General features: G+C 40.0%; 1 pseudogene; it reads left to right on the top strand.

Annotated features, from left to right (window-relative positions):
• The first annotated feature begins 864 nt into the window (after positions 1-864).
• LOC133501539 (5S ribosomal RNA) lies at positions 865-983 on the top strand (annotated as a pseudogene).
• Positions 984-16,887: the final 15,904 nt, after the last annotated feature.

The raw sequence follows: 16,887 nt of genomic DNA, 5'->3' as shown, positions 1-16,887 counted from the left end.
TCATTAAACTCAGACCTGGCACACTGGTACTCATGCAGTCCAATTACCATGTTCCAAAAGCTCGAAGTGCAGAAATCTGCACATACAGGGACAATGTCAATTAAAATTCATTTCATGCACAAGAAATGGAAATATTGGAAATGGAAAACGTGACAAACCACTGCACTAGCACCCACAGCTGTCACAATGTCCTTACACTGAAACACTTGCTTAGGCTCGCTCTCCTACCAGCTTGTTAGCCTCGTTCAAGCGACTGAGACTTCCCTGTAGAAATGCATTATTGTGATCAACAATTACTTCCTCAGATACATTCATGTGAGAGCATCTCAATGTTGTTGTTATATGTATTGTTATTGCAGATATAATAATGTAAGCAATCATTAGATCTCTTCTTTCTGCTCTCTCTGGTGCAATTGGGGGAATATTCTCAATGTATGTATATTTATGATGTACAATAAATGCTGTGGAATAATTATTCATGATTTATATTGTAGTCTGTCACTCATTAGTAATTTAAGGAATCCAGCTGTTTTTAGTAAAGAGTCTAACAATGATGTAATGACGACTAAACTATGGAGTGTTTATAATGCGGCTGTTGTTTGACAGCCGATACAAAGGTCAAAGGACAACTTTTTTTATTGACTTCTGAGACGTTTATTTTCACTTCGAATACTTTTATGTTGGATGGGTGCTTAAAAGTAACATTATTTTCCAATAAATGTGTGGAGTTCTCTTTCCCCAGACTGTACATAAGTATTCTACTCGATATAAGGTCTTCAACATATGACCCCCACGTTTCAATGGATTACCGTACATAATTTTTTTTTTTTTGCAATTTTTTATTTCAAGCCAACTTTTATTTGGGCTTACGGCCATGCTACCCTCAGAATGCCCAATCTCGTCAGATCTCGGAAGCTAAGCGCATTTGGCCCTGGTTGGTACTTGGATGGGAGCCTGCCTGGGAATACCAGGTGCTGTAAGCTTCTCTACCCAGCTAAATGCAGAGGGGTTGCGTCAGGAAGGTCATCCGGTGTAAAACTGTGCCGAACAAATGTGTGTTCATCTAAGATAACACGCTGTGGCGACCACTAACGGCTCAAGCCGAAAGGGAAAGGAGAAGACAGTGGAATGCTTACCATAGAAGGGTACCTACATTGTGTGAGCAAAGAGTCCAAGAAACTTTCTCAATGTAGAATTGCCTGAAATTTAGGGATTTTGTCATTTATAATCCATAATAACATGAAAAGATTCAGAGAATCTAGCAAAATCTCTGCTCACAAGAGACAAAGCTAGACACCAGCATAGCCCAAACCCTAACCCGTGATGTTCGGTTGTTCAGGAAGCACTGCATTTAAAAAACAAACAAAAAAAAAACTGTGTCTAGGATATTGTCATTTGGGCTCAGGAACACTTCAGAAAACCACTGCAACTTAAAAATCATATATTCTGGCTATTTAGATATCCATAGAATGACTTTCTAACATGGACTTTTCAATAAAAGTGTGCATTTCATTTCAAAAAACATTTTGTCATAATAGTGTCCAGAAAAGGCCCCTGTGACTGCTACTTCTGTTTGACCCAGTTTTTTATCCGCTTTCTCCATATTTGGCGAAGATCCCAATTGGGAGAGCACATCCGTTAGTTACGTTCACATGGCTGGCTTGGGAACGGAAAGGGAAAGCGGAGATCTGCGTGAGTGATGTAGATAAAGTTGAGAAATTGGAATGACCTTATTTCTGGTCTCTCGGTATAAAAACGCGAACGCAGGACCATTTTAATTCATATTTCACATGTTTACTGAGGCACCAAGGAGATAACATAACATCCCATATTCTAGAAAAAGTTGCTTTGGCTATGGGACCTTCAACAAAGTTCGTTGTTACAACTACTAATGGAAAAAAATCCACCAAGAAAGCTTTAACAATTAGTGTCCTCAGTTCCCAATTTCTTATTGAACATTGTTAAAAGGAAAAGTAATGTATTTAAGTGGTAAACATGACCCTGTCCCAACTTTTCTAGAATGTGTTGCAGATAGGCATATGAAAATAAAAATGACTGAAAACCAGTATTTGCCAGAAGAAAAAAAAACAATTAAAAAACAATACATTTGATCAGTTTGAACCCTAAATATATTGTCTTTGTTGTATATTCAGTTGAATATAGTAGTAGGTTGAAAAGAATTAGCAGAACATTGTTTTTTATTTAATTTTATTTTTTGTTGTACACAATGTTACAACTTCATTGAAATTGGGATTTGTACAGTACATGTATATTGCTTCTTTTAAATCCATCCATCCCCTTAATCCCTCCTCTGCAGTGCCACTATTTTGGACAAATATACTGATCTACGGTTGCAAAATCAGTAAGTGTGTGTGACGATCTCATCAGCATCAAAACACTGGTGGCAATTTGGCCCAATAATGGATCTGATGTTCATCACAAATCATTCTTACAGATATCAAATTTCCCTGAATCCCATCTTGATCTTTCATAAAGACACCTAATAAAATAAAGACACTCATTGTGAAGCAATAGTGAATATGCAAGAGCTGAGTAGTAACCAAAGGTGTTCAACAGATCCTAATTGTCACTGATCTATGCTTTTTGGTCAGATTTCTTTTTCTTTCTTTCTTTCTTTCTTTTCTTTCTTTCTTTCTTTCTTTCTTTCTTCTTTCTTTCTTTCTTTCTTTCTTTCTTTCTTTCTTTCTCTTTCTTTCTTTCTTCCACCAATAAACTGTTTGACCAGCAGATGTTTTGTATCAGTCTACACTTACACTTTCACATTCTCTGTAATCTACGTTTATGTGAGGGCACAAACAAAAATTTGAATGTACACTCAACTGCATGCATTGCACATTAAACGTTACGGCTGTAATGCTTTCATTAATAGAAAGAATGTACACACACTTTTATTCTTGGAACACTGCTGACAAGTGCACGAAATACCAGCTGTTGGAAAATGTTTCAGGTACTGACTAAGAAAATTTCTATCTTTTCTTAATGTATTTAGATGAGGCATTGAAGGTTAGTCGCAATGTTAATACTACCTTTGTGGGTGTTTTATTTGTGCTCTTAGCAGACAATTTCACTCGGCAGAGCTTTGGTTCCTAGTGATTTTGTCACTTAGAAGTAATTCAGTTACGACTCTCTCTAAATATAAAGAAATGGGTGTCTAAAAGTAAATCAGTATTTTTAAAATACACATCGCTAACATACTAAGCAAGATAAAAACTATAGTGTATGAACAATTAAGACCATCCATTCAGATCATTAGGAAAAGGTTAAAATGTGCTGTGTAATCATCGTGACCTTTCAAACATACGGAAGGGGGGGAAAGCATATTACTATACAAACGCAAGCAGCGGAAGCTTAAACAAGCAGAAGTGCTATGTGCAAGGTTTCATGGAACATTTATCAGCCAGTCAACATTTATTTAACTGTGCAATGATTATAAACATCAGCAGGACATAACAATGTAAATCACATTGGAACAACTGGGAATTGGTCTTATTGCTGGAGAGTGACCAATATGTTTCAACATTGTGAAGGTATCCTTGAACAAGGCACTAAAGACACTGTCATGAGGGACTTAAGGGATACAAAATTCCAGGAATTGTCAAAGTTGTACCTTCTCTGTTCCAAAAAAAAAAAAAACCTATGATAGTTAATGGAAATACACCGACATTAATTGATCAGAATATATTCAAAATAAGCAAAGTTAGAGTTAAGAACATGAATCCCTTATATTTTAAAATAGAAGTTTGCATCATAAGCTTGGTTAAAATAGCCATATTTGATCAAAATTTAGTTGCATTGATAATTCCCACAATGAATAGTTTACACTTGAAGTGTCCAATGAGTGCGTGTTGCCATGCCTGCTGGGAGCAAAAAAAGGTTTCAGTGTCTTGCACAAGGACACTTCAACATGTTGACAGTCATAGCTGGGATTTGAACTAATAACCCTTGAGTCACTGGATGACTTGCTGTACCTACTAAAGCACAGCCACATGCCACTTCCTAAATCCATCCATCCATCCATCCACCCATTTTCTCAGCCGCTTATCCTCACAAAGATGAGGAGTGCTGGAGCTTATCCGAGATGTCAACGGGCAGGACGCAGGGTACACCCTGAACTGGTTGCCAGCCAATTGCAGGGCACATGGAGACAAACAGCCCCACTCTTAATCACACCTAGGGGCAATTTAGAGTGTCCAATTAGTGTTGCATGTTGTTGGGATGAGGGAGGGAACCGGAGTGCCCAGAGAAAACCCATGCAGGAAGGTCAACGCTTTCCAGCTGAGCCACCGACCGTGCTGCCCTTCCTAAATCCAATGCACACAAAATCAACACTGGCTACCTGCTGCATTATTAAGCATCGAGCATTCCTCTATCAGTGTAAAAAGGCAGCTTTTTTTTTCCTTCTATCGGACAACCATTGTCAGTCAGAACCATTTACTTTTCACACCAGGCTGGGAACATTCAACATAGACCAATAAACCTTTTCCAACCGGTCACAGGAGAGCCTTTTAATAATGTTGTTAGGATAATGTCAAAGTGTCCATATGAGGATAATGTCAAAGTGTCCATATGAATCAATACGTACATGATGTTCCCTTGTGCTTGGAAACGGCAGGCTAACTGAAGAGAGTCAAAGCAAGGCCTTCCTTCCTCTTTGAGTGAGTGCTCGTTGATGAGCGCTTTCATAGAATACATACTGTATGTCCTGTTGCGCATTATGTGTATTGTCTTCATGTTGTTTCTCCATTTTTGGCCCTTTCCTTGTGGTATGTGATTGTAAATTCCACAGGGGGAGGTTGAAAAAAATGTATCCATGTACTCCATGCTCTCTTTTAAGTCTCACTGCAGCACAGTCCATCATCCCAACAGTGATTGACGAGCGTTTGATGTTGGAAAGAACAACATAGATATTTGGAACATGAAGGAATACTGTACACATGGCATATGTGTCATCATCGAATACTTTGGTTTGTGCCTCAGAAACCCTGAGAACGTGGTCGTGAATGGATGATTTCCACTTGACTAATACTGTATGTGACGGGTTAGTGCACAGTTCTGAGGACCGGGGTTCAAATCCCAGCCCAGCCTGTGTCGAGCTTGCATGATCTCCCCGTGCCTGCGGAGGTTTTCTTCGGGCATTCCGATATCCTCACACATCGCCAAAAACTTGTATTAATTGGAGAATCTAAATTGCCCTGAGGTGTGGTTGTGAGTGTGAATGCTTGTGTGTTTCTATCTGCCCGGCGATTGGCTGGCAACCAGTTCAGGGTGTGCCGAGCCTCCTGCCCGAAGTTTGCCGGCATTGGTTCCTGCACTCCCGTGACCTTAGAGTGGATAAAAGGCTCAGATAATGGATGGATTGATAATACAGGTCTGTATCTTGAACTTGTTTAATGCATCAGTGTCATTCTGCACAGAGCGATGTGAAACACACATACCGTACTGTATCATCTGGAGACTAATTGCCTATCTCAAAGTTGGCACTTCCTCACCAAGTTCCGAGCAATTATTGTTTTAATCATGCACCGTGTTCAATCCAGATGCTATTGCAACGTTCCTCCAAAAATGAGCTGGAATATATTTAGTCACACTTGATTCTGGATTAACACAAATTTTTATTCAAAGCCTTGTGGGTCTTTACTCGCTTGAGCTTTTTTGGCCCTCAACTTTTATCCTATAATAACAATTCGGCCGAGAAACAACTATAACAGCTGTCCAAATATATTTTTCCCTCCATTGAGAAACTCAAATTTGCGCTTTTTTTTTTTTTTTTTTCATTTTCAAGCTCGTATCTTACAACCACCTGGAGAATATAGCTGGCCAGGACATCAAGTCTCTCACAAATTTATTAATCGTAAACAAATGCTGGGAGAAGATGTTGTACCGCAGTGAATGCAAGAAACTGAAGCACTGTCAGCCGCAGCATAACACGGCTATCCCACCGGCAGTCCTGTTGAACACTAAGCAGAACAAAATATCCTTGTAATCTTTGAGGATGATCCAATCAGAACAAGGGGGAGGTATATGCAGTAAAAGGGGGGCGGGAGGGTGAGGATGAAGAACACATTTGTTTTTTGGCGGAGGGTATAATAGCCCAAGAAATGGCCAGTTAAACCTCATTCCAGATCAAACATGGGGATATTTAATCCCCATCCACGTTCCACGCAAACTATCTTGACTATGTGATTATAGTTATGATTCTGATGCCATCTAATGGTATCTCTGTTACCAGGGGACGATGAAATTGCTCAACATTTACCATATCTTGACTTTGATAATGTTTTGAAGTAAAACAATATTTAGATTGTAATTGAATGATACTTATAATACAAAGACCATACAGGATTTTTCAGATTTGCTTGTTTTTTTTTTTTACTGAGATTGGGAACTCAGATGAAAACTGTGCTGCACAAGTTACAGTCTAAATGTGCCACTCAGTTTGAGCAAAGCATGTGGTATGTCTTAAAATATAAGATGCTTTTGTGCACTACCACAAAATGTATTTGTAATCTATTAAAGTATGAATTTATAGTAAGGTACCAGAACTTTGGACTGTTAGCTGCCTTGCCTGTAAGACCTCAAAAGGATCTATAAAGTTAAGAAAACAACATAACTCTATAGTATTTTTGTGATTGACACCATTCTCTATAGGATTTAGGTTAACCATTAGCTCACTTTTGGTTAAATCCTCAGTACCACTCGGTGACCCTGTTCCTGGCTGTGCCCGTTGGAGATGAAAGGTGAAGACGAGGGCAAATCGGTTATCGAGTCAGAAACGCTCATCGTCAACTTCCCACTGTGATCTTACTGCACACACACACGTACACATGTATGAAAGTACACACACTGGTTTCCCAAGGTCTGGTGACCTGCTCTATGATGTGTTTTTTCAAATACGCCCTTGCAGATGTATATTTTGTTGGTTTATGTTTGATTATTCAAGTGTTTTTTTTTCTAAACTCAGTTCTGGTTTGGCTAAAGAATGTTTAACTAAGGCATCACTTTGAGTAGGTTAGCAGCATCGTTATTTCCACTCCTCCTTTGTTGAAAAATAATGTATTAAACTCAAGAGAGGATCCATTTAAAAAAATGTTTTCTTTGATTAATGCACTTGAAAGTTTTACAGCTTTGCACTCGCTGCGGAAATCGAGCATATCAGTTTGTAGCGTTACGAACCATCCCGACTGTTCCACTTGTTCCAAATGTGGTTATAGGAAAGAGGAGTTTTACAGCTACCTGGTGACACCTTCTGTTCGAGTTTAAAAAATTAGGGTAACATTTGGAGTGACTAGTTTTTTTTTTTTCCCTTTGTGATTGTTCAAGTGGAGAATTCACACAGGAACTTATCCAAGTTACAGAATGGAAGTGAAGTATATAGTATGAAGTATTTGTAATCATTTTCTTTTCCACTTGGTGGCAAATCTGCACTTTAACATTTTATGTTTTAATTTGTTTTGTTTGCAATGGATATGGATACTGTGTCTTTCAGCAATTCACACACGGTAAAGTCTGGATAAATGAGGCCCACAGAAAGTACAGATGGTTAAACATATTTCAGAAAGTGGGACTGATGAGTGACAATTTATTTAAGTCAGAGAAAGAAGAGTTGGTTGAAAAATGGGGGGGGGGGGTACAAAGAAAGAAGTCAGTATATATGATAGCCTATTGACTTTAAAACCCAATGCCCCCACCCACCAACCCACCCAAAAAATATCCATGTCAACATTTCTCACACAGAAATGTTTTCTTTCCCTACAGTCCAAGTATTTTCCTATGCTGATGTAGCTCAGATACGTTTGTATTTGTTTTGGTCTTGTACTGCGTCCAAAGTGCCATTTTCTGTATGTTCCACTTAATGGGCTGTATAGTTACAATTCTCTTGGTGCTAAATTTGTTAGCCGCTGTAGAGACCAATCCCAATTCCAGCACTCAAACTAATGCACCTTTGAGAAACTAGTTTCATGAGCTCAGCTTGTTAAATAAGCTATGGTGTTATTTTACTTCACCTCATATTTTATCAAAGGAATTGCAATCTTGTTTAGGAGTAATTTACAAATTAATTATGTTACACTAGACTTTGAATTAGCTGAATAGACAAATCATGCAATTCTTACATCTTAATATCTGGCAATTCTTACTATATATTCATCTATCTTTACCTGGGTCCAAATATCCAGATATCCATCCATCCATCCATCCATCCATCCATCCATCCATCCATCCATCCATCCATTTTCTTTGCTGCTTATCCTCACAAGGGTCGCGGGAAGTGCTGGAGCCTATCCCAGCTGTCAACGGGCAGGAGGCACCCTGAACTGGTTGCCAGCCAATTGCAGGGCACATTGAGACAAACAGCCGCACTCACAATCACATCTAGGGGCAATTTAAAGTGTCCAATTAATGTTGCATGTTTTTGGGATGTGGGAGGAAACTAGAGTGCATTAGAGAAAACCCAGGCAGAGATAGGGAGAAGATGCAAACTCCACAGGGTGGTCCCGCGATTGAACCCGGGACCTCAGAACTGTGAGGCCAACACTGCTGCTGATCCACCGTTCCACCGCCTTATTTTCATTCATCCACATTTTTGTATCTTCTGAGTTACGACTTCATTTTTGTGACATTCAATTAATTTAGTCCTAAACAGTCACCAAATATTGGCAACTGGCAACGAAGTGTTCAGTAAAATTTTAGTGTGATAAAAGTCTTACTAGTACAGTATTTTCTTGGCTCAATGCCACTGAAACCCTGAAAGAGATTGTATCTATACGTTTGCCTATAAAGCTTTGAACATGACACACGTGAAGCATCCAAAAACGCAGCAGTGTTTGATTCTTCACAAGAGGTAATGCTTTTTCGCTTCAGGTTGTAAATAGCAGAGTTGCGTCCATCTATCCTAAAGTCTTATATCATTCACCCTTAACCAGAAAGTAGCCTGCTTACTGACCAAGGGACACACAAATCTTATGTACAAGACTGTTTTAAAAGTATTTTTTTATAGTTGTCGCTTCTCAATTGGAAGAATTGTAAGGAACCAAAGAATCAAAGATGGTACCGTTCCAATCCACAAACAGTACAGGCCATTTGCAACTTCCTCATCATCCTCCATGAAATGGTCAGTAAAGGTTGAACAAAAATATGATGTGCAGTTTTCTTTTCTAACATTTCAGCCTCCATGGAAGTCACTGCAATCCAAATCAAATGTACTCAATATTAATTGGAAGTTTTAAATGTGAGATTTTGAGGCTGTTACCGCCCCAATAATGTTAAGCCTCCTGTATCTGCATAGCAACTATAACATAGCAAAGAAGTTGGTAGTTTTACTGTTCCTGATGTCTTGAAGGTTTTAAATGTGTTGTATCAGTAAATTTCTCCTCCACTGGAAAAACATTGCCTTATATTTATAAAGACTCATCATGCCTCTCCTCCTTTTACACTTTCGAGGGCCTTCCAAGATGTCAGCTTTTGGGATGAAATGGAGTTACACAGCTAGTGAATGTGTTTAATCCATTATCTCTTTTGTAGACGGTTGCTCCCTAACTGCTCATCCAAAACCCTCCAGGTTAACCAGATCCAGAATTTTTTCCTACTCTCATTTGACGGCTATCTCTGGAGCAATTGTTGGAGACGGCACTGGACTGCTTAGTCCGACAACAGGTTTCCTCCGACCCTTAATCCAGGCTGGAGAGGACACCCCCCTCTTACCCTTTTGACCCCTCCCTCAGTCAGAACCCTCCACTCCTCCTCTGTGGTGGTGGCAGTCGATGGGCCAGTGAGATAAGCTGGGGTGGAATTCCCGTCTGGGTGTTCTTGGGACTGACTTGGGTGGTAAAGGAGTGGCAATGAAAATCACTCAACACTCTTCTCATTGAGAAGCCTTGTCTGCATTTCATGTCTCTTTTTGTCTGTCTTTTTTGTCTTTGTCTGTGCTATACAGTATGTTTTCCCTCTCCACCAATACAGGCTTGATTGAGAACTCGCATGTATGAACTTTTCACAACCTCTCACCCGTGGTAAGACACGCTTAAAAAGTCTTGCTGCGCATGAATCGATGAATGAGCTTTAAAGCTGAAAAAGAGATCAAAAATAGCAGCAAGAATGTGATTTAATGCAAATCCGACTTCATAGACTTATGAGAAATTACGTGATGATCGGATTTACCATTTTGCTTGGCAAAATTCAATTTTGTAACAAACATACTGTACTTGTGATAATCGCCGCTATTTTCTTAATGATTGAACCATTAGTTCTGGGCATTGGAATTCTAGTCTTCCCAAAGAAAACAACAAATGAGATATGCAACTGCATGCTGTGTCAAGTCAGGCGTATTTAACCACATGTCTGGCATTTCCTTAGAATCCCAAGGTCCATCTTGGAGAGGCGGGTTGCCTGGGAAAGAATGCTAAGTGTCTAGAATGGCCTGGGTTAGGCAACGGTCTGGCCATTGTGCCCCAGGAGAAGGTAATTAGGAAGTGAAACCTTGACCAGTTGACCGAAGGCTTTGTTCCTGTGTGAGTGGGCTGAGAGAAATGCTTTTGAAAGCCTTTTAACTTTCTTACTGGGGCGACCTCAACCTTTTACTCCAGAAACGTATCATTTTCCAAAGAACAATTCATATAAAATGCAGAAAGGGGCCATCAATGTCATTTATTATTTACCATTTATTTCATGTATTATTGTGAAAAAGGAAATCTTAACCAACGTTGTTCTTTAGTATGAGTCAAATACACAGAATACAGTATTTTTATCCCAAATATGTCACTTCTAATTGAAGTTGAAGTGCAGTTCCAGTAAATCATATTTACAGAGTATTTGTTTTCATAGCTCCTTAATAATATCTGAGAGATTTCAGGTAATTATGCTAATATTACCCAAACCCTGGGCAGGAATCTACCGTCTTTGCAGTTTTAGTTCCCGGCACTGCTGAACCACCTCTTCTTAAGCGTTGCAGCTGCAGTGGAAGCTGCCTGCCAGCCTGTAATCAACGTGTTCTTTTCCTTTACTGTATGTTTGCTCTCCAGCATTAAATCTGTGCATGAGCCAAACAGCCAGCATCTGGTGAGGTTGTTCAGCACCTGAAGCCCATACTTGTCCCGTCCTTGCCGACCCCAGCACCAACCTCCCGCCTCCTAATGTGGCAGGAAAACAGCGGACACAGCTTTGGAAACAAATTCTCAAGTTCATCATCATCGTAGTCATCATCATCATCACCACTGTCCAGTAGGAGTGCTACTGCAGACTTTTTGGACAGCTGCTCTATAAGCTCCCCAAAGAATCTGTCTGGACTGTATGTCAGAATGTAGTTTGTGATGTTAATCCATGCAATACCTCAAGTTTAAAATATAGCCATTCTCATGCTAACTGGTTTTCTAATAAACAGCGAAAGCAAAAGCAAAAGCCAATTTCCTGCATTTCTCTGTGTTAAAAAAAGTTAATTACATTTTAAAAAGACGATTAACAGCCTTGCTTTTTCAAAAGCTACACATTTTAATAAGTGGCACGGTGATGCAGCTGTAGAGCTTTGGTCTCACAGTTCTGAAAACCAGGGTTGAAATCCCGACCCCGCCTGTGTGGAGTTTGCATGTTCCCCCCAATGCCTGGGTGGGTTTTCTCCAAGTACTCCGGTTTCCTCCCACATTCCAAAAATGTGCAACATTAATTGGACCCTCTAAATTGGCCCTAGGTGTGATTGTAAGTGCGGCTGTTGTCTGTCTTCATGTGCCCTGTGATTGGCTGGCAACCAGTTGAGGGTGTACCCTGCCTCCTGCAAGTTGACAGCTGGAATTGGATCCAGCACACCCGCAACCCTCATGAGGATAAGTGACTGAGATTGGATGGATGGAAAGATAATATTAGTGTTTTCATGACAATGTATTATTTATAAACTGTCACGACCCATGGAAACGGAGGTAGGACCCAAATGCAGGAGTCGGGAGACGCAGAGGTAATTCTGGAAAAACTTTTATTATTCCAAGGTCGGGGATCGGGCAGGCAGTCAGGTGCAGCAGCGGTAGTCAGGACGTCGGGCGTGGAGAGCAGGTCCGTGGGCAGGCAGGAGTCGGTGCACGGGAGATCGATCAAGGCAGGCAGGAGTATCAAAGGAGTCAGGCTTACGGGGTCGGTCGGAGAACAGGCGGAGGTCGGTACACACGGGTTGATGATCAGAGATACGGGAGTGCTGGAAAAGGACTGATCTGGAACGATCTGGCGCCGGACGAGTCGTCCCCATGGTCCTATATACACCGGTGCAAATCAGCCAGCATGAGGCGCAAGTGTGCGCCTCCCAATCAGAGCGGCCGTGCGGGAGCCCGCACCGCCAGGGCTGGACCGCCAGGACCATGACATAAACATATGTCCACATTGTTGATCCCAAATGTGGTCTTCTTTTTACAATAGCTGCATTTTATACCTGTGTGGATTGTTCAGTAATTATAAATACAGTGATTTTGGATGTATATCATAAGACGTAACTTTGTCACAAAATCGAGCCTTGGGTGCAGAATACCATCCCATCTCAAGTTTAAGACAATAATAGATTATATTTCAACAAAAGGTTACCATTTTCCATTGCGTAGTCAATCCACTCCAAACAGTGTTAATACCACCCCTGAAAGGATTGACGTGCCTTGGCCATTGTGCCACATCTCCTCACAATGTTTTGGAAAAGAACTACATCACCTACTTGAGTTGGTTATTCTTAACATCACTCACTTTTTAGGATGTCGTTTGGGAAAATCTCTGGCTTGAAAAGAGGTTTAGACTGCTGTCGTACTTTGCTTTCGTCTCAAACACAGGTGTCACTAAGAGGCTTTTCCAAGTATCTGCAGTCCACTGATACCTCTTGACTTTCTCCTGGTGACCAAAAACTGGGAATAGAATCGGTCACTCCTAAGTGCAGCGATTAAAGTTTTTATAGTAGCTGACAGAAGAATTTAAAAACACCTCGGGAGGTTTAGATGATGCTAGTATTATGTCACTCTTCCTGAGAGAGGAAGAGACAGAGGGATAATAGTTTTACAGGCTTAGTACTTATGAACACATTTGTGTCCAGTTGAAAGGTAAAATGTGCCAAACATAAAGACACCAGGAACTCTTAGATAAGTGTACTGTAAACACACTTCTTAAGCGGTATAACACACGTGTGTTTGTACATGCATGTGGTGAGTGCCATAGCCGGGTAGTGGGCAAGTGCTTGATGAAGTCATCAGTTTAAGTAAACTCCAGATGGCCGGGCATAAACTAAAACAATTGCCATCTGCAAAAATGTCACTTCTGCTAAGTTCCTCTCCTCTCCATCTCCCTGAATCCCCCCTCTTTCACTTGGCATGGCCTAGAGCCCGAGCACTCAGAACATTAATGTCATTAGTTAAATGTTTCAGAAGAGGCAGCCAAGCACAAATGCATTACACAAGCACTAAATGGCCATCAAAGGGCTACAATCAATACTGGATCACAAGGTACAACAAATCCTTGACAATGAACACAGATAAGGATAATACAATGTATTTTCAACATTTCAAGTTAGTATGCAGTTGAAATATTTTACTTCCAACTAACTTAATAGATTGGGTTTTGTCTATGTGCTCATTTGCAATATCTATGTAGTTGCGGATGCCCTACGGTTGGCTGGCAACCAGTTCAGGGTGTACACTGCCTCCTGCCCGTTTGACAGCTGGGATAGGCTACAGCACTCCCACGACCCCTGTGAGGATGAACGGCTAAGAAAATTGATGGATGGATGGAGTTGCAGATCAGAGATGGGCGGCTCAAGTCAAATGAATTGATTCAAGTCAACTTGAGTCGCTAGTTTTATAACTTGACTGACTTGCCAAAGACTTAAGCAAAACTTGACTTTAGACTTGAACTACATGACTTGACAAGTCATCTCATTTGGAGTTGAAAATCTGCATTTTAATTTCAATAGGTTTTGGGGTTTTTTTTGGAGGGGTGGTGGGGGTTTATTTATGCCAACCTGGCAACACAGTCTCCTTTGTTGTGAACTTACTACTGTGAAGTAACTACATTCAAGAACAATCATGGAAGGAGCCCTAAAGCTAATGCAATTTCGGACAAGCCGAAAGGAAAAGAAGAAGTTGTCAATGAAGTCTGCAAAGTGAGGATGGGAACCTGCGTGGTTTGCAACTTGCAACACAACAACTACAGCGTTGAACTTCATCTATCACTACAAAATTCCCAATGACTGGTAAGCTAATTTAATAGTTTAGCTAACTGGTCCAACAGTAATTTTCATCAACTCGTTTGGCATGATTACAAATAAAAAGGATGTGATTGTGAACAGTTTAGTACAACAAAGTAACATAACAACGGGTGGGATGGTTTAGGATAATTGTCCGAACCTTTTGTTTCAATTCCTACGCATGCAAAACTTTTTTTTTTCTCACTCTCATTTACTAATAAGGTGATTTGCTGTGCAATTCCAAAGCAAACATAGTGAAGCAGGATTTAACTATTATGCTCCACACAAATGAAATAAGTTGCCAACAGAAGTGATGTTACCCCCAGGTCTGAATGTTTTTAAATTCAGGTTAAAACTCTTCCTTTTTTCCTTATGCTTTTTAAAGTATTTCCACTTTTCAATATTTCTTGACTGTACATTGTTTTAATTGTACTATTATTCAATTATATTTTTTAAAATTGTTTTTCTCTGTTTCTGATTCTTGGGGTCAACAATACGGAGCAATGGAGAGTGTGGTAAGGAAGTGAAAAAACGGGTCCAAGCAGGGTGGACCAGTTGGCGGAAGGTGTCTGGTGTTCTATGTGACAAGAGTCTCCGCTAGGATGAAGGGCAAAGTTTATAAAACAGTGGTGAGGCCGGCCATGATGTACGGGTTAGAGACGGTGGCACTGAAGGAACAACAGGAAGCAGAACTGGAGGTAGCAGAAATGAAGATGCTGATGTTCTCGCTTGGTGTGAACAGGTTGGACAGGATTAGAAATGAGCTCATTAGAGGGACAGCCAAAGTTGGATGTTTTGGAGACAATGTTAGGGAGAGCAGACTTCGATGGTTTGGACATGTTCAGAGGAGAGAGAGTGAGTATGTTGGTAGAAGAGTGCTGAGGAAGGAGCTGCCAGGCAAAAGAGCAAGAGGAAAACCAAAGAAAAGGTTGATGGATGTTGTGAGGGAGGACATGAGGACAGTGGTTGTTAGAGAGGAGGATGCACGAGATGGGCTTAGATGGAAAAAGATGACACGCTCTGGCGTCCCCAAATGGGACAAGCCGAAAGAAAAAGAAGACATTTTCCTCTGTTTTAAATGTTTTATTCAAATGCATTTAATCATGTAAAGTATATTGAGTTACATTGTGTATGAAATGCACTATAAAAATAAATGCACTATAAAAATAAATTTGCTTTGCTTTGTTGGCGGGTTTAAGCTTGATAAAGGTCTCTCAGCGGTCTTGTGGACATAATTGTATACATATATAGACCAATTTTATTTATTTATTAATTAGTATTACAAATCTGTCCTCAACATATATGGATAAATGTATTGTTTGAAATTTATATCATGAAAAGTGATGTGTTGTAACAAAGCTGTTGAAAATGTAAATGAAAACAAATTTTGAGTATTTTGAAGTTCCAGAAGATAGAAGTGGCAAAGGGAGTGGATGAGTGCGACTCATGGGAGCTCACACAATTTCCTACTGACTTAACAAATAAGTTGTAGTACAATTTTTTTCTGTATAAAATCTGGTCCTGGATCATCCACATTATGATCAAATCCAACTGTTACAGCAGGTGTCGGGAACCTATGGCTTGCATACCTGGCTCTTTTGATTGTTGCATGTGGCTTGCAGACCCCCTATAACGACATAGTGTACATGTCAATTCTGCCGCGTAGGCAACGCAAATGATGCAGAGAAAGTTTGTCCTAGTGTGGTTGATGTAGTTTGCTGTCCAATATGGAAGTCGATGTGGGCAGGTGCACAAAGAAATCAATTGTGGAAACACTTTGACAAACATGAGGAGTACCGCAGTTTTCAACAGGAATGGACACAGTAATTCGTCTTTGTGGAGAGGGAAGGTTCCTTTTTTAAAAATATGTAATGACAAAATTAGAACAATGAATACCTCAAGTATAATATAATATAATATACTTTGACAGACGCCATACTGCGTTTGCATCAGAATATCCTGGAGAAGACAGCAGGAAGAAAGCATGTCAAGAGCTACAGCCCAGAGTCCAAGCTCGTCTGCAGCTACTCCGTGTTTGGGCACAAAAAGGTGACTGCAATTCATATAGCTTTGCTCGTACTTTTTTCAATTGTGAGAAACGGAAAGCCAATCACAGTTTACCATGCTTGATGTTGCCAATGAATTTTTGACAACTTTTAACATAAAGACATGATAATCAAACAAATAAAAGACATGTCTCTTTCACCAAGCATTGTTGGCGAGCCAACACAAGTGGGGAGAAATGAAAACAATTAAACCAGTCTGATTGTGAAAACTTGGAACTCACTTCCCATCACATACCACACACTGCAGCGTTGAAGTATTTCTGTACTGACAATGTTTGGTTCTACGTATGTATGTGAGAAATCTTTCTCACATTTATAAATCATTAAGACCACCCTACGTTCACGAATAAAGGATAGAAGTCTCAACGGCTGCATGAAGTTTCATCCAATGACACATAAAACAGACTACAAACTCATCAGCAAAACCATGCTCACCCAGAAGTCCCATTAATTCTGTAATCATTACTTAGAATCATGTTATCTAAAATAATTCAGACTTATTGTACTAAAAAATGCACAAATATTCTTTTATTTAGTTTTGAAAATGCTGTATGGCTCCTTTGGAATTACATTTTAAAATATTTGCATTGATAGATTTCTCAGCCTAAA

The sequence above is a fragment of the Syngnathoides biaculeatus genome, chromosome 5 (assembly GCF_019802595.1).
Source record: "Syngnathoides biaculeatus isolate LvHL_M chromosome 5, ASM1980259v1, whole genome shotgun sequence".
NCBI lineage: Eukaryota > Metazoa > Chordata > Actinopteri > Syngnathiformes > Syngnathidae > Syngnathoides > Syngnathoides biaculeatus.
Note: the sequence above shows the minus strand (reverse complement) of the source record. Positions and strands in the feature narration are given on the sequence as shown.